This window comes from Xiphias gladius, chromosome 3 (assembly GCF_016859285.1).
Source record: "Xiphias gladius isolate SHS-SW01 ecotype Sanya breed wild chromosome 3, ASM1685928v1, whole genome shotgun sequence".
NCBI classification, from domain to species: Eukaryota; Metazoa; Chordata; class Actinopteri; order Istiophoriformes; family Xiphiidae; genus Xiphias; species Xiphias gladius.
In genome coordinates, this window is record NC_053402.1 from 4305263 (window position 1) to 4331451 (window position 26189).

Genomic DNA, 26189 nt, shown 5'->3' on the forward strand with positions numbered 1-26189 from the left:
AAATCTACATTGAATGGATTGAATCTACTGTTTTAAATCATCCTGAACCTTGCAAGGCCACATATTAAAAAAAAGCAATGTTAATGTCCTCTAATCAGAGGTGGGTGGCCCACCTCCCTCAGCGCCTGTCCTTGAGTCTTTGAAACCGCACTAATTTTAAAATATATACTGATCGAGACTCATTATTTACAGGATTTTATGCCTTTTTTTGCTAACCCTCTACTTAGTATTTTTTCTATTTTGGCGCAGTGATTGGGACTTGTGCTTTTGGCCACTGTAGAAGCACCACCGGACTGCATTCTTTCCCCTCAGACCCTCATATGGCTCAGCACTAGCGACAGATGGCAGCAGGTCCTTCAATAGCAAAATACTGTTATGGACATTTGCAATCGGATTTTTTCACGAGAGTGCTATTCTAACTAAATGGTCGGCTCCAAGAGCTCCTCCCTCAGGCATTACCGGGGCAGGAGCCAATAGCTCGAATCGGATTGCGACCTCCATTGTCCTCTAGCATAGGCGCCTTGAGGTCACCGAGCAACTCCTGCCTAGTGCATCCATCCCATAGCAACCTATACAATCAGTGTGTGCTGAAAAAAAAATCTGGTGTTCCTACACAGCCTTGGCTCTGCCAATGGGATATAAACAAAGTGGCTCGGACTGACAATTCCAGCCAATCAGTATCTGGGGGCACACAGAGACGGCTGGTAAAAAGACTGATGGGACCGGTAAAAACTTTAGAAGATTATGGATTTTGTAATGGTCCACTGGCCCACCAATGCGGCTACCCACTTGACGGCCCACCAGGATTTGAAAGTTGAAAGGCATGAAGATGGATGCAGAATTTGCTCTGTTTCTGTTTGACTGGTTTGTAAAACAATTTTGCTATTTTTCACAGAGCCATTAGGTCAGTATTGTTTTGTCCTGTTTGCTATTGTTTGTGATAGCTAATCCCAACTTGTTGGTTAGCGAGCAGGTACTGGTGTGACATTTGTGTGTCTGGTAAGGATAAATCACTTGCCCGCTGACATTTGGCTTACTTTCTAGTTTGCCAAGATAAGGTGTTGGTGTGATGTTAGCTATAGTAGCAGGAGAGTAATGAGTATTGCCGTCTGCAGTTGGTGTGCTGGCTCTGTGAAACCGTCTTGTCCTCTCTGCATGTTACCTTCGCAGCAGCAACTGTAGTGACAGTTTGTTGTCTATATATCATGCTCTATGTCATGGTATTTATCCGTAAACTCGCAAAGGGTTTTATACCCACAAAGACCTAAAAACAGAAGTTTGCTAGCATAGTGGAAGTATTTTAATTGAGGTATTATTCAAAATGCTATGCCAGGTAACATTACCTTCCTTGTTAGCTTAGCTACAAACCTACGATCCTCTCTTCTGTTACTGTAGTTTTGTAAAAATAACCTAAACAACTAACTCTCGCTAGTTTTTACTTTATGTTTTGGATGCTTTGTTTGTGTGCATGTTATTTGTTTAATGACGTTTTATATTATAAGGTTTGTTTTGTTTTATAGTATCCACTTCCATGCCTTATAAGAGGTTCTGGATTTTGCCATTGTGTCATTGCCTTGGCAATGCACTTCCATGCATTTAGGGGGTGGTGCTTTTGAAGGAGCACTGAGTGGAGGGGTGAATTTTTTTTGCTATTAAGTTGAACTATCAAAATGTCATCAACATCATCAAGTTTTTCTACAGAATTGCTTACTATTCCCTTAAATCCATTATGTACTGAACCCCCAATGTGGAGTTCTTACCATTCAGGTACGGACAAACCTTGCTGGAGAAGCAGATGATTTGAGATTGCAACTCCACATACAATTTGCCTTTGTCGTCGGTCGTGAAGCCAATCGACAAGTGGATACATTGGTTTCTGGACCCTAAAAGGGAGACCCTGTCGACCAGTACAATTTGGCCTTCTCCTTTGGCAATTGACAGTTCACATGGAACCGGTACCTATTTGGATGTTCAAACTCCCAATCCAAGTTCAATTTCTTCCCTCACAAGGCCATGAGTGATGTCACCACTTTTCAAGCACACTTGATTGACATCAGACATGTGGTCAACCAGCCAGGGCCAGGGCGAAACTGTCATTTACTAAATCGCAGTGGGGGGTTACCAAAGTTGAATATGTCGGGCTACTTGTCAGCACTAATGGCATTGAACCCCAGACAGGGAGAGTTCAGGCCATTCATGATATCAAGACCCCAACTACCATTTCAGAGCTCAGAAGCATCTTAGGCATTAGCAACTACTCCAGACTCTTCATTGAGGACTATGCAATGATTGCTAGACCACTTTTAGGAGTTTCCCTGGGGAAGCTCTCAAGAACATGCTTTTTGAAAGCTAAAACAGAAATTATGCTTAGCCACATGCCTTGCTTATCCTGAGAAGAGTAGGGAGTTCTATCTAGAAGCCAACTTCTTGACCCTGTGCCTAAGCACTACAGAAGTATGTTAAAGACAGATGAGTAGCTGCCTACGCTAGTCGCTCCCTGAGTGGCATTGAACTGAAGTACTCTGACTGCAAGAAAGCCATGCTAGCTATAGTTTTGGCCACTGAACACTTCAACAGAACCAGAATGGAATGAAAATGCCTGAGGCAAAGATTTAAAAAACTCTGAACTTTTCTTGGCTTGTGACAAGTTCGCAGAGATTATGGTATGACTGTGTTTTGGAAAATTGTAAAAGGACACTCACATCCCAGGTCCCGACAAAATGGGCAATGATGATGTTGTCCACCTTGCAAAAGCAGGAACCATGTATGGCCCTCATCGGGAGTTGTAGGAGGAATGACTAAGTTGCGCAGTAAATGCCATTACTCGCCAACAAGCCAGGGAAGGTCGCGAAAACACTGAACCAAGGTTGAAGACACTCCATCTAGGTAGACAGCCTCGCGATGCCTACTTGGTTGCTATGTGTTAAGGGACCCAGTGATCAGAAGAGTCCGGCAGTTTCGTAGTAGATCCCCAGAGGTTCCCCATTCTGGTACCCTTGTTACAGCAATCAAAAGACTTAAGTCACCTTCAGAATTTACATCAGAGCCTGATGATTGAGAGAGGACTGCTAGTGTACATCCCCTGTCACCAAGGACCATTCCGTTGGGTTGTCTCAACTGACCATAGGGGGGTTATGATGTTGCACGCTCACAACGCCCCATGCAGAGGCTATAGGAATCGCCAGGGCCACATACATGACCCTCCATCAGGTAGTTTACTGGCCGTTCATGACCAGTGACATAACTGAGTATGTCAGGGGATGTTTAGTCTACTGCCAGTTCTTTCCGTCTCAGCTGCTAAACTGAGCCTCACTACAGGTTAGAGGGATGTGAGTGTAGCCACAGCATACACAGCACATCAATATATGAGAGACTTATGGCACCATATGACATCTTCAGTCCAAATTTGCGTGGGCCCAGAGGAATCTTGAAGCCAGTGTCAGGGGACAGAAGGCATACTATGACAAGAACGCATCTGGTCACGAGTACCTGACAGGTGTCCTGAACTTCAAATTCACCAAGCCAGTGGGAGTCCAGCCACTATGGAATCGTGGGTAAACTTTCACCAGTTGCATACTGCATCAGCGTGTCAAAGTGAAAGCAGACACCAGCATACAAGTGGGTCCAAATAAATGAAATCAAACCTTTTGAGCAGTCCCCACTCCAAAGGGGGTTGGATAACCAGTAGCAGTGTTACTCTTACTACCACTTAACACTGTAAACCCCGTGTCTATTGCAGAATGAACCTCTCGTGGATCCCTTGCATCCGCCTCACCCAAAAATCCGGCCAGTCCATTGATGTGGTGGAACCCGAATCTCCAATTGGCACTGTCCTCCAGGAGGCTCCTTGTCTCCTTCTCACCAATTGCCACATTCACACCCAGTGGGTATATGTCCATCTAGACCCCTGGGACACGTACTACAAGCAAATCACTATTGCCCCCTCAAATGTCCAAGGATAGATTCGAGAGCCAAACCCAGGACACAATTGAACATCCACATGCTAGATCAGTTGCAGTTGTAATTTCTTAGTAAAAGAGGAAGAACTGAGTGACAACAAATGCCAGAAAAGATTACTCAGGAGACCACTTACAGCAGCATCTGCAATTGGATCACTGTTCTCAGTTGGCCTCTCCACAACCACTTCTGTAAGACTGAGCGCCTAGAGGAGAGATGTGGGTGCTCTTAGGGAGGAGATGTGAGAAATCCAACAGATGCCGCTTGCCCAACAAGAACAACTGCAGGGTATAGGCAAAATCCTGCAGGGAACCATCCTCACAGTCAACATGCATTCAGAATTAATAAATAACATCCTACATGCCTTAGACAAGTTGTCAGATAGTGTGCAGTCAGATATAACCTATGTACATGTAGTTAAAGATCTGATGCAGGATCTGCTGAGAGAGGTTAGTAGTTCAGTCAACAGCTTGAGTGGGGGTGACCTTACCCGGTCCTCTTAGCATGGTTGAGAACATACTCAAATCCACTACCACTACTAATGTATATATCTCTAAAGTACACATGTCATATAGTCTTGGCAGTGCTATTCACATATTCATAACTGAAATCTGTCCTGAATGTAGGATTCTGGAAGGACACCATTCACATACACATCAAAACACCACCCATGTTGGTATACGAGGACAACCACTTTTCTTTTTACCTTATCCCTAACTTGAACATGTTCACCTCCACCAAAGATATTCACTGGGTCTGCCCAAGCAACCCATTCATAAGAGACACAATTGATTGCCTATGTGGCCTGAGAGTTGATGCCCCAATACAAACATGTGCAGATAACACTTCCACCAAGGATCAGGGCACAGAAACTAGTTTAGAAAGAGCAGATAATCAATGGGTTGTTAACACTCCAAACACTGAAATCTTTGTCTTACAGCTTCTGGCCTAAAGGACCAAAATGGTAAGGCACAGCCTGAAACAGACTGCACTCAAAACCGTATTTTCCAACCATTTCCATTTCCAATCATCTGATTTGAAACCCCATCAGTGTGGTGGGCTTGGGACTCCTCCTTATTGGCTGAGTCATCACAGCAAGCATTGCATACATGCTGTACAAACACATACCAGCAATTTACCTCTGACAGCTTGAAATGCTACCGTGTCTCTTTCTCCCCTGCACTGCAAGCTGCCATTTACTGTCCTAAGGAATAGGCTTATTAACCCTTATTACTAAGACCCCTTCTTTCATTTTTATCTATACTTGAAGTGTGTCTAATTTTTAAGTGTTGAATGGTTCCTTAGTCTTTGCTTAGTTTACAAAAGTAGTAGAAATGTCATCTGCCTAGATGCTCAAGGCCTGCATGTTTGCCCAGATGCCAAAGCCTATATGAACTGTCAACGTTACTAGGATGTAAAGACTCTGATGGACTATGGACACATGGACTATTTAGCCTTCTGTTGCTCTCACGGACTATGAAAAAATCCTAGCCCTAAGACCAAAGGGGGGACGTAGGGGCTGCCCTGCCTGTAGCCTACAATACCCATAATTCCCTGCTTAACCTCACAGATAATCACAACCTATCTTCTCACCTTTCACTGTAACAGTATTGGATACAGTAGTACAGTAAGAGGTGATGCAATTTCATGCTTAAAACCGCTCTGAAATCAAAATTCTTTCCCTCTGGTGGTGGATTCAACATGCATAAAGAGATACCGTTACAATGCAGGAAGAAGAACAATGAACAACGCAGTGTGCCATTTATACTGGACCTGTGGCCAAGGTTTAGTGTACTTTCCCCCTTGCAGCTGCTACTTTTACACTGCATGCACGATTATTAGGCAGGTTGTATTTTTGAGGATTAATTTTGTTATTGTACAACTACAGTGCTCTTGGTCAATCCAAAATGTTAACGAACCCTCAAACGTGAACATTTAAGTAGTAAAAGTGAAGTGTTGGCTTTCTTAAGAGAATATCTATATGTACACCATTATTAGGCATCTATTAGTGTGCAGAATTATTATCCAACTAAATGAAAAACAAAGATTTTCCCATCTCACTTGTTTATTTTCACCTGTTAAAGTGAGAATAATAAACAAACTCAAAATATACAAATAAACATTTCTGAAATTTCAAAAAAAAAAACCTCAGTGACCAATATAGCCACCCTTCTTTTCGATAACAGTCACAAGCCTTTCATTTACGGAGTCAGTCAGTTTCCTGATCTGGTCAGAAGCAACCACAGCCTCCCAGACACTATTCAGAGAGGTGTACTGCTTACCTTCACTGTAACTTTCCTGCTTAAGAAGGGCCCAACAGTTCTCAATAGGGTTTAAGTCAAGTGAAGAAGGGGGCCATGTCATTAGTTTTTCATCTTTAAGACCTTTACTGGCCAGCCACGCAGTGGAGTACTTTCATGCATGTGATGGAGCGTTGTCTTGCATAAAAATCAAAATCTTTTTGAAAGATGCAGACTTTTTCCTGTACCACTGCTTGAAGAAAGTGTCTTCTAAAAATTGGCAGTAGGTCTGAGAGTTGATTTTGAGTTCATTTTCAACCCAAATAGGTCCAACTAGCTCATCTTTAATAATAACTGCCCATACCAGTACCCCACCTCCACCTTGCTGAGTCGAAGTGGAGCTCTGATCCAACCACAGGCCCATCCATCTCGTCCGTCAAGAGTCATTCTCATCTCATCAGTCCACAAAACCCTTGAAAAATCTGTCTTCAGATATTTCTTGGCCCATTCTTGACGTTTCAACTTATGTCTCTTGTTCAGAAATGGTCGGGTTTCAGCCTTTCTTACCTTGGCCATGTCTCTGAGAACTGAACACCTCATACTTCTTGACACTCCAGGTAGGTTGCAGTTGTGGAATATGGCAGCACTGGAGGATAATGGGTTCCTGGTAGCTTCATGTTTGATTCTTCTCAAATCTTTGGCGCTTAATTTACGTCTTTTCTTCTCTGAAAGACTTTTTACAAGTTTTGCCTTTTCAGAGTCAGTTAAATCTCTTTTTTGGCCCTTTTTCCTGAGGAGAAGAATCTGCCTAATAATTATGCACACCTTGATATAGGGTGTTGATCTCCTTAGGCCACTAAGGAGATCCCTCCCTCCTTACACAAATATACATCACTTGATATGCATTAAATCTAATAAGCATTCAAGTTTATACAGCTTTGAGTTGGAAATTATGGATAAAATGATGATATGGTCAAAATATTCACTTGCCTAATAATTGCGCACACAGTGTAGTTTGAACTGGTTAATTATACTGCATCCCACGCAACTCCTTATCATTCGCTGATGAGCTGTGGTGTAAAAGAATTGCTTCCTTGGACCTGCACCCAACGCTTTTCACCAGACAACAAAGATGCAACATCGATTGCCACACAAGAGTGACCTCAAGTGAGGCTGGCATCTGGGCAGAGTTAGTCTTAGTGGAAATTTTAAATAATGTGAGAAAAGTTCTGTTATTTGAATTCCTTTGTGATCTAGATCAAGAATTTGGTTTTGACTACTTGACTACTACTACAAAATTCCAAAATGTATAGTTTATTATCTGTGAGACTGATAATTTATAAGACTGAATCAATGAATTAACTATCCTTTCCCTTTTTAAGTGTGGTACCACGAGGTGGATTTAATGTAAATTAAATCCTATTACCTACTGTAATTATTAGTACTTTTTGATAGACAGAAATCTGATAACCCAGTTGCACTTACACAGGGTTTTTATTATTGTCAAAATAATTGTTCCCAAACCTTGTTTTTAAGCAGTGTTGGTGTTTAGTTTTTCTTAGTATATCTAACAAAAAAAATACAAATTAACCAATTTAACTAATTTTGTATAATCAAAATATTTTAATAAATTATCCAAGGTTACTGAACAGAAGATAGTAAAAAAACTTGAATAGTGAAAAAAATCAAACAAAAAATGTACCAGGTATACAATTATTGTCACCCTTCACTGGCAGCCTCTAAACATTTCTTGTAGCCATCTAGAAGCTACTTGCTACTGTCTGCTGGTAGTTGCTGCCACTCTTCCATCGCTATGCGTTCAAGCTCTTTTAATTTTGCAGGAGACATTTTTGCAACGGCAGATTTCAGCTCTCTCCAAAGGGTTTCAATAGGATTTCGGTCAGAGCTCATTGCTGGCCAGTTTAAAATAGTTTATCTTTCCCTTTTCAGCATTTCCTTTGTGCTGCTGGCTGCTGTGTGTTTTTGGTCATTGTCCTACGCAAAGACCGGCTCAAATCTGGTTTTCTGACTCAGGGTCACACATTTCACATGTGGAAGTAGGAAATTAGTATAGTCTGTAGAGGCTGTAATGGTGAAAGATCATATCATACTGTGGAAGTGCATTGCTGTATTACTGTCACTTCATGTATCATAACCTATTATGTACTTGTATTTGCAAACATGCAGTCATTAACCAAGCTCTGTCTCAACTGTTACATACGTATGCCTTGGTTATTGTGCAAGCACATTTGGTGCGAATAGTTAGGTGGCCAATTGAGAAAGATATTTGGCGATGGCTGAGAACTAATTGAGAGGCCGGGGAACTATGTATACTAAATTTTCCTGGTTTCGAGACAACAATGTCAGCTGTAAGGGAGTGACACTGAAATAGTCCCTTGAGATGGTATTAGTTGTATAACCAACAGTCACACAATGAAGACTGCCAGGTTACTGAGACCTGGCAACAATTAGGAGGAAAACAGAGCATGCAAAACGGGACACCTTTTGGATTAAAAATACATATCTTCACAGACAGTCTATTGTGTAAGGATGTTCCAAATCTAAGGTCTGTGGCTGTAGACCCCAGACGGCTGCTAGAGTCCTTCCCGCCGAGATTAGGGTATATAATACTGATGTTTTTCTTTGTTGGGCAGTTGCTCTAGAGACAACTTGGTTTGCTTGTGCTTATTGTTAGTGCAAATAAATCAATGGTGATGGAATTGTACTCAGTCTCTGTGATTCATGTGTTGATAAAATCTCTAAAAAGCCTACAGGTTCCATTCTATGTAAAATAGTCATTGCTGAAGCCCTGAACAACAGAAGAAAGAATCTACCACTCACTCTAAAATACCATGGTAATCTTCTGATTTCATTATTCCTTTGATACATTCAAAGCCTCCAGTACCAGAGGCAGTAAAGCAGCCCCACATTAGATAGAACCTCCACCACGTTTTAATGTAGGTAGGGTGTTCTTTTCCCTATAGGCTTCACTTCATTGCCAATAACGAAACTGATGCACTGCATTCCCAAAGAGCTCTACTTTGGTTTCATCTGTCCATAGAACATTATCCTAGAAAGACTGGCTCATCTATGAAAGTCTTTGCAAACATTAGTCTTGCCTTTTTGGGCCTTTCTTTCAACAGTGGTGTGCTCCTTGGTCTTCGCCCATGGGGTTTAGTATGGGGTGTATGGTATTGGCTGAAACCACCACTCTGGATTGCTCTAGCTCAGCCTGAAGCTCTTTAGATGTCTTGCATGGTGTTTTTTCCACAATCTGCATCAACCTTCACAGACATCTGTCATTGAGTTTCTTCTTAGTACCACATCCTGGAAGCGTCTTAACTGAGAAACTTTACAAACATTACAAACTGTTGAAAAGGGATGTCAAGATCTTTGGCAACTGCCGTGTAGCCTTTGGAACTGTTATGTTTTTTGATAATAACATTTCTGATGCTCTCAGACAGCTCTTTTGTCTTTGCCATTGTGAAGAAGAAATTGGAAACCATCATCTCCTTTTTTTCCAGTAAACAAGTTCATTGGTTAATTCAGGTCATGTGAACACTGAAAATTAAGCACAGGTGAGTCTTATTAGTTTTTTATTTTCTTTGAGGAATTGAATTAAATTAATCAAAATGGTGCCAATAATTGTGTCAAGTGAACATTTTTTGTCTGTTGTCAGTAACTTTGAACACTTTATTAAATATTCTAATTATACATAATTCGTTAATTTGCATTCATTTCTGAAGATATCCTAAATTCTTTACTTAAAATTAAGGGGGGTGCCAATAATTTCAACTAGGACTGTAAGTAGTTACTATACACTGTGGCGAGAAAATAAACTTTTTTTGTGTTTTCTGTAACACCTGTCAGCATTTTTTGGGTAACTGACATTCGTAAACACTAATGTGAATGTACGAGTAAACAGTGGTTTTCATTTGAGTTGTCCATTTAGAGGGGTCTAGTTTCTTGTCGACACCATAGGACCTAGATAATGCAGTAGGTGTTAGTCTGGTGTGTTTCAGAGCATGCACTGCTATTGGTTATGACTCAATTTCCTGTTAGGCTTAAGAAACGTTGTGTGGGTGACTGGCCATGTTGCTTCTTGAATTTTGTGCATTAATGTGGCTATAGCAATTACTCGGAGACACTAACGTCTTTGTTTAGTTGGGTCATGCTGTTCGCTTAACCAACTCATTGGGCTTTGTGTTTAATTTACCCTTTTGCATAAAGTCTAGGGGTTCACTTAGCTCATTAGATCTTTGGTTAAGTAGATAACTAGGGGAAAGCATGCTCCACATACGATTGCTTTTTTACAAACCAGTTTGAAAGTTGTTGTAGCCAATGTACCCAGTAGTGTGGTAGCTCAGTTTCTTCTAGGCTGGCATAGCTGTTTTCTAAGTAATTTAGTATGCTAGGCTTTGGTTTTGATTTGACTTTGTTGTCCAGTTTGATCAGGTTGGGATACTAGCTACAAGTATTAGATGTGGACATGGCCTCTGTAACTGAGTTTGTGCAGAATCTAGTGAAGAGTTATTCAAGGCCCTCAGTAAGGAGCAACAATTAAAGGTTGCAGAGCAGTTTGACATTGAGTTCCATATGCAATTGTGAAAGGACATTATTTTGTCTACATTAAAGACACACCCGGTTGAGCAGGAGGTATTGCCTAATGAAGGAGAGTGGAGCACTGAGAAAATGCCCACTGCAGTGACTAGTAGTTCCTCATTTTAGTGGTTTTAGAGCTACTTTAATGTTTGAGCCACAGAAGGAACTGCAGCATCAGCAGACATTAGAACGCAAGGAACATGCCAAAGAGCATGCTTTTGAACTTATGAGACTAGGACTAAATGTCCACTAACGTGAAGCTGAACTAAAACAGCAGCAGGAAATATCAGCAAATCTTAGAGCACTACCGTCAAAACCTGATGGATGATAAGTTTTCTGGTCCCTCAAAAAGTAACCAGTCAGGACAAATTAGTTACTTTGATGTTGTCACTAACTTGAGACTGGTTCCTAAATTTTCGGAAGAGGATCTTGACACATTTTTCCTGTCATCTGAAATGTTGGTTAAAAGGTAAAAATTGCAGTTTAAAAGCTTACAAGCTAATGCCAGAGGCTTAGCGACAAAAATTTAGAAATTCTAGGAGACAAAAGTACAAAACGTGGAGTTTGTTGGAGAGTTAATTACTCTTTTTAATTGCTAGCGAGTTGCATCTGAAGTAGAGACCTTCCCACATTGTGTGAGCTTCTTTTGTTAGAACAGTTTAAGTCTACTCTTCCTGACCATATAACTACTTACCTCACTGAGCGCAAGGTAAAAATGGCATCTAAGCACTTCAGAGTCATAGCAAATGATTATTCCTTGACTCACAAAGTCCGTGGGGACTGGAGTCAGCAGCTGGAAGATGGTTGGGTTAAGATGTTAAACCAACACTCATTTGGCCAACGTGAGTTTTGGTTGCATGAAGCAAAAATGAAAGCAAAACTTGTGAGAACATCAGGTCCCTGAACAGTCAGCCACCCTCACAGTGGTTTTCCCCAATACCATTCTAGGAGAAAAGAAAGAAAACACCAACCAGTATCTTGCAAAAAGAAAAAACATCAGATACAGATTATCACATTATAATGAGATGTGAAATTCACAATATCATACTTTCACATTATCTCAAGTTAACATTCACATTTCCATTTCCCCCCTTTGATTATACCACTCCATAGTAAGAGACTACAAAATAACTAAATACTATCGAGAATAAATGCATAAAGTATATGAGATTACATATTCACAATGGATATTTCTCAATCAATTTGCATTCTACCACCAGTTCCTTATTTTCGTCATCTGGGTCAGTCTTATGTAGTAGTGGCATCTGAACCTGATCTCCAGGCATCACAACTCCAACCCATCTTAATATCATAGCTTTCGCAAGGGTCAGTAGCAGCGTACAAAAACAAAACATCACACACAGTGATATAATAACTGCTATCAAAATCTGAATCAACGCTGCACCTAACACTCCGAATCTGTCTCGTAATCAAACATTAGCAGACCATCCAGCTCCTTGCGATGCGCCAAACGCATCCCTAATGTGCTTCAATGCATCTACAACACTAGTGATATTATCAGAGTTGTCAGGAATCAAAGTATACCAGGCATCACCAGCTAAGTTCAAAGCCACACATAGGCCACCTTGTTTAGCCAAAATATAATCAAGATATAATCAAGCCATATCATGTTTCAACAACGTCAGTCTGTGACTCCTTTGAGTATTTGACATGTATTGAAACCCTTTTGTATTTTCATTTGTAAAACCATGTAAAGTGTAGGTGACATTATCAATATGATCAGCTAAAAATGTTACACCAAACCACGGAAATATTCCTATACCCCATTTCTCTCCAAGACTAATCCTCAAATGGTAGGACTCCAGATTGTGAAATTGTGCCAATTCCCTTTTCTTCCAACTGCCAGGAGCAGCAGTAGATTTGACCTCATCAGGTGCTTTTCCCTTCTGGACTGCAAGAACTTCATATGGAAGCTTTAACCTTGCCATGTAACAGCATCCGGTCCATCCATATGGCAGAAATAAGTATGCTTTATCACCACAAATTTCTACCTGCGCATGGGTCTGAAATTTCTAACACCGAGGCATCAAATCCATATGCTTTCCACCTAGTTTCTCTCTTTTGTAATGCTCGGTAGGATTCAGTCATGTCGTCTGGTGTCCGGTCAAGGTCATCAGGGTCATTGGTCATGTCTGACAGAATCCTCTGGATTGTTACAGATGAATCTAAATCAGTCTTGTTCAGAATTGATTCCTGAATTTCAGATTCCTTACTACTACTGTTCAAGCTAATCTCTATTCACAACATAGGCTTTTGAGTCCCATTAACAAAGTCCTCAGGTTTCAAAAGTCTCATAACAGGCATCTGTGTCCTGTTTACAAGCTCAGTCGATGTTTTATTTGTGGCTGCCCCTGTCACAACCTTAATTGTAGAATTTCCCAAAGTAACAGATGTGTCGTCACCAACATTATTGTACTATTTATTCCCTTCTGAGTCGTAACTAAAGTATCAACTGGAGTCTTCATATTAACACTCTTAGTTGCTTCTGGAGCTAAAGTAGTATGTATCATCTGTCCACTATATATCCCCAAAGTAGTTGCTGTGGTGAGTTGCTCCTGAACTTTTCTAACTGTGGATACTTGAACAGGAATAAAACTTATCACAAGTGTCACTTTACGAGTTACGTATCCCTCCATCCAATAGTTTCGAAATGATAAAAATTTTAAGTGTGGTTCAAAATAAGTGCATGTATATTCCCCTTGGTCTTCCCAAGTAGCATTGTTCAAGACAAGCGAACAATCACCCTCTATTTTCATCCACTTCATGTCATTGTACAACACATACTTCCTTTGATCACGAGGCACAATGTCAACATCAGGTCCTACTAACACTACATCTTAATCGCAACTATTTTTCCACTTAGGAGGATTATTGCCACCAACCTTCCATTTACCACATGGACATGGAAGATAAGCCGCACTGCCTAATTTTGCCCTAATCACAGAAATCGAAGAAATTGGTGTCAGTGTAGTCGTTCGAGGTGCAACTGTTGTTAAGAGCAATGCATTTGAACTTTCAGTAACCTTCAGGACTGGGAGGATAGGTTTCTGTTCCTTTTTCCCAATTTCCGGCCAGAGAGTTGACGCTGTAGTTGCCAACTCTCTTACTTCTTTAACAACTTGGAGTTGTGTGATCGTACTTGCATCGATTACTACTAAAGTCAATATCCTAGTTCTAAACCCTGTCTCTGACCCCTCACTTTGAACTTGTGGATCATAATAAGAACACCTATAATCACCTTGATCCTCTTGCTGATGCCATCGTTCATAAAGGCTACGGTCACCTTCAATTTTTATTCTCCTCAGGTCATTAATTAACACATACTTCCCTAGTGGTGATGCTGACTCATTTGCTCATCAAGCCTCTCTTGCACATCTTCTTGTCTTTGCCTTCATCACTGTCCTTCTTCTTTCCATGTTTAGCTCTCTCCTTTTCTAAAAATTCTCTCAAAGACGATGGACCCTTGCTCTCCGAGTCTCCATCGCTGTTTCCATTCTCACTTTCATTGCAGCTGTCATCTCCTTGGTCCTTTTTTCTCCACCTTTTGACTCCTCTTCTCTCCGTTTTAGCCAGTATCCATCTGACTGCTGGGTCATATCCACCCATAATTTCATCCGAATCACTCTGATGATCATCTCCAAATTCCTTTCTCTTGATCCTTAGTCCACCCTTAGTTTCCAAACGAGCCATTAACTTTTTATTTTTGGTGCTTGTATACATCTTTATGGTTGTCTCTGCTCTTTCCATTTCTATCACTGGAAGTTGGAGATAAATCTCCTCAAACTTCACCTCCTTCTCATAAGGTGGGGGTTTTCTTTATTTGGGCCGTATGTGAGAATGGTGTATTCGTTTCTGCCAATAATTTTTTTGTTTCCTTTGCATTCTTGTTCTGCTCCTTTCTCCCTGTTATATTTTGCAGCTTCCAATAATTTCTGTCCCTCATTTTCAAACAACTGGAGAATGCCAAGCTCTGTTTGTCTTTTTTCTTTGTGTTTCGGTCCCTTTTTACCTTTCTTCTGATCTGCATTATATGTGGATATAAGCACCTGCATTGTTTTAATTACATCTGGGTTGAGTGTCCCTTACACTGGCCAAGGTTGGTCAATTTCAGGCCAATGCTTATGCCACTTTTCCGACATTTTTTCTACACCTTTAATTAGGGGATTACTCTTCTGCACAACATCAACCGGAGTAACCTCTCAAAGAGGCTCATGATTTTTATCAAGACGTCCCCCTGAAAGAGACTTTTGTATATTTAACATTAAAAAACAAACATATCTGTCCTTATGAATCAATAAATCACTTATTTTCAACCACAACCTATGTGTGGCTGTCACACATGAACCTTCTGCAGCCAGTCACACCGAGCTGAACCACCGCTGACACACCACGCAGCAGGCACACACACACACAGACCAATCGTTGAACAAACAAAGGCTATGAGCAGTTTACACAAAGCAAAAAATCACAGCAAACTCAATCATCATCCCAAATTTCTCAAAGTTAACTCATTCATACTTTTCCCTACTAAATGCACATTTTTGCTGCTCACTTTTCTCTTTTTCCTAAATTTATGCTAACTTAATGAGATGCAGACATTTAAATGAGAGGTCGCTTCAGACATTGTTCATCAACGAATGTTTGAGTGGGAGCTTACAATTGAATTTTCTAATTCTGCACCTCCAGTTCTTAGAACTGACCTGAGACATCCCCTAGTGACATTCCAGGTGTTATGGCCCGTATAACACCGCCTTCCTAAGGGCTTCATCTGAATCCGCAGCTTGTCCTCTGTATTTTCTCTTTTTTCCTTCATATTACCTCTTTTACCATGTTACTTTCTCCTAATTCCTCCAGGCCTGGAGTTATGTTTCTATTTTCCATTCAAATTCCACTATTCTTTAAAAGCCAACTTTCACGCAGCGGCTAACCCGCATGTCTTACCGTTAAGAAAGATAAGGGCCCTGTCTTCATTAATCTTGCATGGCGTTTATTTAGCACACTTTACCGTTACTAATTAGTCTATTCTACAGTTTCCTACTTTAACTTCTTATTTTCTTCACGTCTTTTCTACTTTAACTTCTTATTTTCTTCACGTCTTTACTACACTACTCCCCCATTTGCAGTGCCCTAGCAATGCAACAAAACCCCAATTTAGAACGGAGCACCAAATCAAACATCAACACATCATGACATGCACACACAAATGATTCTTTTGTGGTGTGTCCGACCAGCAAATACAACAGCCTCAACGAACAAACCAGCGTCCCAAGAATGTGAGGAATGCTCACCTTAACTGCGTGGAGCGGGAGTCAGCACGCTGATGCTGGTGAAGATACTGCAGGGCACAACACGACCAAGTTCGTGACACCAAATTCTTGTAGTTTATTAGGTGGTGATGATGATGTGAAGAGGATGAAGGAGACTCTGCTGACACTGCCTTGATTGCATATAAAGGTTTATTACAAAGAAGTACAGCGTCAAATCAAACATCTGCAGATCTGCTTGTGAGAGGGTGTGAAGCCAATGAGCCACTCTGAAAAATAAGGCAGTAGTTTTCCTAAGAAAAGTCACTAACGTATGGTTTCAATCACTAAGCATTAAGTCCCTTTTCAGCCTGGGAGGCATCCTCTGAGGTCCCCCCAACCTAGGGCCTCTATGAGAACATATAAATTTAGCTCTGCATATTTAACCTTACACGTCAAAGTACACATTCACCTCTCTGCTTTCCCATAAAGTGACTCCCTCTTTCCTGCAGTGGCCTGTGGATGCACTGTGCCTCCTGTGCCGAGCTCCGTCTCTTTCCCTTTGCCTCACCTGTAGCTCAGATGGGATGTCAGCTGTTCTCCCGACTTTTACAGTCTCCTTTTTTATGACCAGTCCATAGTCTTGTGTGTTCCCTTCATTCTGGTTGTGTTTTTCTACACTGCTCAATCGCGGCATCCGTGAGCTCTGCTTCTCTAACGACTGGAACACTGCAGGCTGCTTTGCATCTCATTACCTGCATAGAGACAGGTGGAAAAACACCCCTACAGAGACCAGTGCACTAATAACTACATGCTGAACCCAAGTGTCTTTTCAGGTAATTGTAAAACCCTGCAAAAGCCCAGAGAGTTCCCAACCAAAACTAAACCACCACCAGGACCAGCCATCACATACATCCTCTTACACACACACACACACACACACACACACACACACACACACACACACACACACACACACACACACACACACACACACACACACACACATGCAGTCACCCTGGGACACTTGTAACTACTGTCTGGGAAAAGGGTCTCAGTCCCTGCAGCTGAAAAAGCTGAGGTTACAGCTGCTGTTCAGTTGCTTACTAAGACCATTAAGACAGTTGCCCCTTGCATTCCTGTGGTTTCCTGGGTTAGCAGATGAGCCTAATTTACAATCAGTTTTGTGTCCTTGGTGGGGAGTGATAAAAAGGTGCATTTTAGCATTCTCAAGGATAAAGGTCCCTTGGAATCTTTCATTTTGGAATCTGCTCCTCAGACAGTGACACTGGTGGTTGCGCCAAAGTTCAGAGAATGGGTTTCGAAGTTCTCACTGTCCCTCTACTTAACCTCTTTTTGCCTTCGAACTTAGTGGAAAATGAAGTTTCGCTTGGTGTGTGTCCTGATCAGCAGTGCTGATCAGTGTGCTGTCTCATTCTAATTCTGAAAAATGTATAGAGGGTGAGCAGAAAAATCTATCAAATGTGTGTTTCCATTACCTGAATTTTTGCAATCTGTCACTCGTAGTGAGTTGATACAGGAGCAGAAAGATGACTCCTCCCTGCAAGAACTGTTCTATCAGGTCCATCCAGCTGATGAGTTTGAGAGTTCTGTAAGGGTTATTCCTAGAGGATGTCTTGTGGTGAGAAAGTGGGTTCCTCAGAATGAAAATTTTGTTCGGCATGCCATTTTTCAAGTTATAGTTCCAACTAAACTAAGAAATCCAGTTTTGCAGACAGCTCATAATACAGTGGCAGGACATTAAAGGGTTCAGAAAATATATGATAGAGTTCTATGTTTTTTCTACTGGCCAAGGGCTAAAAAGCGACATCTCGGCTTACATCAAAACCTGTCATACTTGTCAGATCACAGGCAAGCCAAATCAGCCCATCAAGCCTTCACCTGTGTCCTATAATCAGCAGCCAGTCAGCCTTTTGAGAATCTGCTTATTGATTGTGTTGTGCCTTTGCCCCAGTCTAAGGCTGTTAGCATGTGCACTGACCAGCAACAACATTAAAACCGGTAACTGTTTTTAATGTTGTGGCTGATTGGTGTATCTGCTAACTGATGTGTTAAAGTGCATGCTACCTTTTGCACAACATCACAGCAAAGGCTGTTGTCTTTGTTTTCAGACAGTGAAGAGGACCATTACTTTCATCAGGGCTGGGGAGAAGGCAACATCAGCTGCCAGGACCACCTCCTCACAACGTGGAGCCATATTACGTTAGACACAACCCAGGCCAAAACTGAGAAAGTTGTGGTGTTCACAGGTTATAGGAGCAATCACTTTTGTTGAAGTGATCACAGGTGCAATCACTTTTGTTGCAAAGAGGTTGTACTTAGGGCCTGGATTTTCAATGTGGTCTATGTAACCTGTTTGTATTTAATAATACATGAGATCAAATATCATACACTTCAACTTAAAAAATAATATGATTAATATAATAATTTTTAATCATTTAACATTTTAGTGATATTGCAAAGAGATGTACTCATTTCTGTTGTATACTTTATATTATATGTGACAATCTAGGTAGAAATAATGTCACAATGTAAAAAACGTGGGTACCTATGTGCTATTACCTTGTTTAATGTCCACATTTTAGAAGGGTATCCATGGAGCCTGAATGAGCACTAGGTAAACTTTGTAGGTCCCACATGTTTAATAACATGGGTTACTTGTGGCAAGCAAACGTAGGCAGACAATTTGGGCCAAATTGGCATGCACTGGAGCTCGCTACCCATCTGGATTTGTATTAACATAGCTGAACATCCCAGTTATTTACAATTATAATATTGTCCAACCATTAATTTGTATAAATGTAGATACTCATGCGTGTGTGACTGAGCACAGAGCCGATTCAAACCAGAATGAAGCAGTTCATGGGACTATTTACTCTTCTAACATGTTTCCAACTCAGAATTTAAGTTATCAAATTTGGTGAGAGGTTACACTTTTATAAATATGTCTGTGACCTGCTACCTACACCTTATAAGCCTGCTAATGCTAGCTAATGAACGTTAGCAGGCTAATATTAGCTCTTTGTTTATAAAAAACCATTAACTACTTAAAACTTGCAGTTCGTGATGTGCTGAATTCACAGCCACTGTAGAGCTGAAAGTTGGGATTCATATAGCTATATAGGGCTACAGGTTTGTGTGAAAAGAGCCAAAAAACTGCCCGCTGGCCTCCACTGTGGGGACACTTCTGGTGGAGGCCCTGCTCTTAGGACAGCTCCAGTGTCGGGCAAGAAAATGCCACCAAAATAAAACAAAATGCACAACACCTCCACTGTTAAGCAAAAAGACCACAGAGCTATTTACTGCCAAGGCAAATACACATTGCTGTTTTACATGATTTTGTCCTATTAAATAAATCTATCAACAGGGTAACATTAATATATATTAAACATACCAATGGAAAATGATTGGAAAATGATTGCTCCAATTTAGAAATACAGTGCGTTCACAAAGTATTCAGAATTTTTTCACATTATGTTACATGTTATGTTACCAACCCCATAATGACAAAGCAAAAATAGAATTTTAGAAATTTTTGCAAATTTATTAAAAAGGAAATCTAAAATATAATATTTGCTCCGTTAAGCTTTCCCTCAACCCTGACCAGTCTCCCTGTCCCTGCCGCTGAAAAACATCCCCACAGCATGATGCTGCCACCACCATGCTTCCCTGTTGGAATGGTATTGGGCAGGTGATGAGCGGTGCATAGTTTCCTCCAGACATGACGCTTAGAATTAAGGCCAAACAGTTCAATCTTTGTTTTATCAGACCAGAGAATCTTGATTATCACAGTCTGAGAGTCCTTTAGGTTCTTTTTTGCAAACTACAAGTGGGCTTTCATGTGTCTTTCACTGAGGATGTGTTTGTCCTTCTGAAAAATTGAGGACGTAGTTGAAAATGTTGTGGAAGTAGCTAAAAGCCTGTTTGAAAAGCTACTAAATATTGCTAGATGACATAGTGTATAACATATAAAATATTGTATAACATATGATGATTGTTACCATATTCATGACTTCATCACGTTGTATTTGCATTCTGCATAGTGTCAGCCGGTTTCAGCCCTTGATCTGTTTTCTTCTCTCATACGCTCTGTGTTCACGTATACAGTATTTTGATACAGCGGAATTTCAAATAAAGCCGTTTCTTATTTACATGTTTTTTGTTTCTGTTGTCATACAACGGAACAAGGATAAAATAGTGACTGTAACGCAATCCATTAAAACTAAATGTTAACCAGCAGTCACTTCCAAGCTATTTCCACGATGCTTGTCTGCACCTCAAAATCCTGATTTTAGAACCACAGTGTCATCTGACAAAATCATCATACACATAAGTTAAAGACAACGGCTTTGCTGTGATTTCAGTTATATTTACTTGTTAAATGATCACTCAAAGAGAAAGTTGGAAGCTCATAAACGTCTATGTCAACTGCCATGCGGCAAATTGAATGACACACGTAGAGAGGGGTGCCTGTTGAGGGAAAGCCTGACCTCGCTCTGACCACCTGACTACCTCTTTTTCAGGGGAAAGTAGCTAAGGTTTGTCCTACAATTCGCTAGATTTGTTTCTAGCTGCTTATTTGAAAAAAAGTTGCTAAGGGGGTGTGAAAAGTCGGTAAATCTAGTGACAAAAGCGCTAAGTTGGAAACACTGCCTGTAAATGCCCCCCGATGATGTAATACAAAATGCTACCTAGGCTGACCGATGCTGTAAATTTAGCTGTCCCTCAGTCAGTCAGTCACTCAATCAGCGACAGACATTCGCATTTATTGGGCTGGCCTCGCTGTTCTATTCTATCAAAAAGCTGTCACAAACACCAAATTCAGAGCCTGTCCTGTCTCGTGATTTTGTGCTGTCTGTCTTTCCTTTGCTGAAAGTCTCTCTCCTGCGTACTACTTGCTGCTTCTACCTGGACATCTTCACCTTTCTGCACGAGTTCCTGGCTGAAAAAGTATTAGTATTATTCCTTTTAACTTACAGTAAACATATCACATGTGCAGTACAGACGTATAATATCTAAAATAAAATCAATTCAATGGTAATCTTCAAAATTTACCATTATCTGACAATGACAAACTCTACTAACAATGGAGAATCCTGTGTTTTCCTGCCTTAATATGTCTCATTACTGCAGATCTCGCACAGAGAACCTTACATCTTGATTAACGGAAAGGAAAAGATGTCAAACACGTTGACCAAGGTGATAAGACCAGAGCCAGTCGTGACCTCCCTGGGGCCCTAAGCAAAATTCTGCTAATGTGCCCTCCCACCTAAGCCTTGAGCCATGTAAACAATTTGCCATTGCAACGCAGTCACACCTGAAACCCCAGTGCTCCCACTACAATCCTACCTCCTTTAGAACAGTTTTCTCAATCTCTCAGTCTAAGAATAAGCAGACCTGTACAGAACAGAGTTAGGTATAAACAAACAATAATTATTGAGCAGAATATTTTCTACAGAATCTTAAGAGACGTGATTATTTACATGAATAAGAAATTGGAGAAAATATAAAATGTAGAAAATAATAAAATTAAACACTGAGCTTTGGCTCTGCTACCTGGTAATTAGTCCAGTCCTCACAATATTATACAATCAGCTTTGGTAAACATAAGCCCATACAATGTAAACAGAAAAATTTCATTTTGTGCATGCACATATGAATGCATATTATATATATATATATATATATATTTGTGTATATTTGTGTGTTATTTTTTTAAGCTTTGGTGTATAAACACCGTTGAAAACGTAATATTTCGTAATATTTCACTCTCACTTTTGTCCAGCACAAAGTCACAGAACACTGCCCTGGGAGTGGCTGGCAAGCAAAACACAGACAGACCAAGACATGCACTGCCCAGCGAGGTTAGCAAGACAGACAGACTAGAGAGAGATGCACTGCAAGCTAGCACATCAACTTAATTTTACTGCTATTTGCTGACATCAAACTTTGAGAGGAGAGAGCAAAAGTTTACCTGATTGCTGTTCCAGCAATTCATTCTCATGCTATTTTTTCTCTTTTCCTGACCATAAGGATAGTTCCACTTCATCCTCTCATTTACGTTGTAAACACTGACACCCGCTTTGAAACGAGGGCGAGGTGGGGCCCTTGTGTAAATTGCGGGGCCGTACTCAACTTGCGCGGTGAGCATATAGGGCCGCCTGGCTCTGAGTAAGTCAATTTATACCGATTTGAGGTGATAAATGACAGTGTAATTTTATAAATGCTACTGCCACTTCTTAATGCTTGGGAAGAAGACTGTATAAGTATATTTCTAATGCGCAAGTACAGTTTCCACACTGCGTGCAATATCATTACTGTCTCAGAACAATGGAAGCTGAGTCGAGGGCAGCTTGACAAGCATATTTGTCTGTTGCTAGCTACAGCTAGTCACCCATCAAAGATTCCAGGATTATCCACAATGTGCATGCCCAAATGTCCAAAAAATGCTGCGCCCCCGTCTGCTTGACAAGGCCCAGGCTTTGTCATCAGCAGACGGCCATTCCCACTAAAATAGCAGAAATGATAGATGCAACAACTGAGACAATAGCATACTGGAGCTGCAAGAGACTAGTAAATTACAAGATGGATGCAAACAGGCAAATTCAGATTGTGGGAAATATTTACCTATGCACACTTTTCAGTAACCTCATGTAAGCAGTAATCAAATCACTTATGAAAACATAATTCAAATGTTTGATGATCACATAAGTATTTTTTATTAATCAACGCTGTGGAAACATTACACCATTGTTTTGGAACTATGACATCTAGTAGTAGAACATTACACCGTTGTTTTTTAATTAGTACATCTAGTTGTAGAACGGGACTCATATTACACCATTATTTATGAGATCTGGCAAGGGGGCATAAAAAAGAAAAGGCACTGGAACCTAGGAGAAGTAAGATTGGAAGCCCCACAAAGGGCATGATAACAGACATGATATAAATTTGAGTGCTTTCACATTCAAATTCAGTTGCTCCCAGGACCAGCTCGGTTTATTGTGTGTTTTCAACTAGAAGCAATAAATCTAACTCAAAAGCACCAGACCAAAAGACTTATTTTAATTATTTCTGTGATAAAAAGAGTTTTTTGAATCGAGCACTAAACTGTGTGGTGGAGGGACCTAGGCCTTCTAGGCATGAGTGTGGGCCTTCTCATTTCCCACGACAAGATCCTTATGTGCTCTATCCCAAAGGTCCTTACATGAGATGTAAGGAGAGATGACACTTCTACTTTGGTATCCTTACTTGTCCTGACAGTACAAGACTGTGTAACATTTAAGATTAGCCTACCCTTAACATCAAGTGATGAATCCCATTCTGAGGGTTGATGCTTAATATAAAATACTGTCATTAGATGTAAAAGTAAAATTCCACACACTGACTGGTGTGAGATTTGTGTGCGTAAATTTCTCTCTCTCTCTCTGTCTCTCTCTCTCTCTCTCTCTCACAGACACACACACACACACACACACACACACACACACACACACACACACACACACACACACACACACACACACACACACACACAAAAGAGATCATATTAAATAATAACCCCACATACCTGTCCTCTGGCATTGCAACCAAGTATAATGGCTCAGATTCCACGTCTCTGAAACGTCTTTTCACAGCCTCAGGGAAAATGCCTTTCATGGTCTTCATTTCCTCATCAGCCTCATTTTTTCGAGTGAGAATGCAATCTAATGACACTGACAATGGTAACGACTTCAGATGCAGATGGAGATGAAGAGCTTAGCTCCCTTGTCAACTCCGCAAAAGGGACTAGAGCTGTAATGGTCTTTTCCACTACCCCTGACTGGTTTTCAGTCAGTGTGGCTGGCAGGTCAGACAGAGGGCCTTATTCTGTGCAAAGAGGCTCTTGATCATGGAATATGTACTCTTTCACCTTGTTCATACATCTTGTTTGGGATGGTTAGGCAGCATATTCAGCTCAACTTGTATGTCCTCCAAGTGTGAATACACAAGAGGTGAGTGCTTGAAGTGACCAACAATTTTTCTACCAATAGCTAATGCATCACTTATACTTACACTGTGATAGTCCTTCTGTAAGTGCTATGCGAAGGCAACTGGACTTGGACTTCTAAGTGACTAGTGGGGAGTTCCAGGTATTTATCCTCTGGTGAGACCAGCAACACTTGTGAGTTCAGAGCCAGTTACTCAACGAGAGGGTGAGACAAGTACATTTTACCATTGATGCCCTTAAAGCTAGGACTTAAAAGATGCTCGAGGAGTTGACATTACATCTTCCCAGTGAAGTACTGGAACAAGTCTCCAGGTTTGTGGCTAAGGCACAGGCTTTACAACACACCAAAGGCAAGGAATGACAGATACGCAAGTTCTAAACCTTGCAGTCACATCTCAGCACTGCTCACAAAACCCAGGAACTGACCTGGAGATGGAAGTACAACCCGACAACACAGCTGGACGCTCAAGGAAAATGGGTGAAGAACCTGTCTGACAGGAACCTCACTCAACTAGAAAAGGATGTCTTATCCAAAGGACTAAACTTTGCCATATTACCAGGAACAGGTACCAGTCTTAAACCTCATCACAGGCACAGAAGCAGCCATCAGAAACAACAATTTGACTAATACAGAGGTTGAACAATTCAGACTGAAGGTCTCAGCCGCTCTCGACAGTGCGAAAGCACCGCCTTCCAACCTCACCGTCCAAGAAAGGAAGGCACTGACATTGCTCGAAAGAAAGCAGAACATCACCATTCTTCCAGCCAACAAAGGAAGATGCACAGTGGTGCTAAACACATCTGATTATCACGCCAAAGTGACCAGTCTCCTCAGCAACACAGCCACCTATGAGGCACGAAGACGAGACCCCACCAGCGGCTACAAAAAGAAAGTAGTTAGTTGCCTCCCAATAGGACTCACAAAGATGCACAAAGAAGGAGTCCCACTCAGACTGATCATCAGCAGCATTAACTCGGTAACCTACAACATTGCTAATCACCTGGCTACCATCCTCTGGTCGAAAACGCTGCACATCACATCAAGAACTCCCAAGACTTTGCCAACAAGGTTGGAAAAATAAAACTGGACTCAGATGAAACTATGGTATCCTATGATGTCACTTCACTCTTCACATGTATTCCTACCACAGAAGCAGTTAGGAAACAACTGCTACAGGATAGCACTTTACCCAACAGAGCCAGCCTCACCCCTGACCACATATGCGCCTTGTTTGACCTCTGCCTGACTGCCACCTAGGTTTCTACAGACAAAAGCACGGCTGTGCCACGAGCTCCCTGGTATCACCATAGTGGCTAATCTCTACATGGAAGAAATAGAAAGCAGAGCCCTGACCTCTTTTCCAGGAACTGACCCCAGCCACTGGTTTAGGTATGTGGATGACACCTGGATCAAAATCAAAACCTATGAAGTTGAATCCTTTACTGAACACATTTTTTGGAGTATCAATACTCTTTCAGTAACTTGTGATCATGAGACTACATAGATGATATGTGCAAAGTTTGTTGCAGATCACACTTACAGTCTAGGACTAGTTTGAAAAAATAATTATAGCATTTGTCATGGTTTTGCAACAAAAGCGCCGCCTAGTGGCTGATTGGTACCAGATTTTGACCAAGTTTCCTGTTGAGGAGTGATTACTGGCAAGATATGCAATAATTCCTGTTTCGACGACAAGTGTTTTGTTTATAACTTTTGCATTTATTGGATTATAAAAATTCTTCTTATAAGATTTGTATCATGAGGGTTCATAGATTCTTTGTGCAAAACTTCGTGCAGATGGGAATCACAGCTGAGAAGTTCGAAAAAGTGGGTTTTACATATTTCACACTTTTGGGTAAAACAATTACAGGAAGGAATAGGTGGGGCTTATATCACATGATTTAGCTGCATTAAGGAAACGTGCATGTAATGTTTTTGAATGTGTGATGAACAACGTGGGGGTTACAGGCCAAAACACACTTTGATTTACCTTGATTAGAATGCCACCTGCTGGTGGACGTGTCATTTTTGGTGTCTGACATTCTATACCTCCCCAGAAAATTTCACATTCATGACTTTTACAGTGTATGCTACGGTACCACTTTTACCAACAG

The 26189-nt window shown here is 41.0% G+C and overlaps 1 pseudogene; it reads left to right on the forward strand.

Annotated features, from left to right (window-relative positions):
- The first annotated feature begins 23805 nt into the window (after nucleotides 1-23805).
- Nucleotides 23806-25579, forward strand: LOC120783630 (annotated as a pseudogene).
- Nucleotides 25580-26189: the final 610 nt, after the last annotated feature.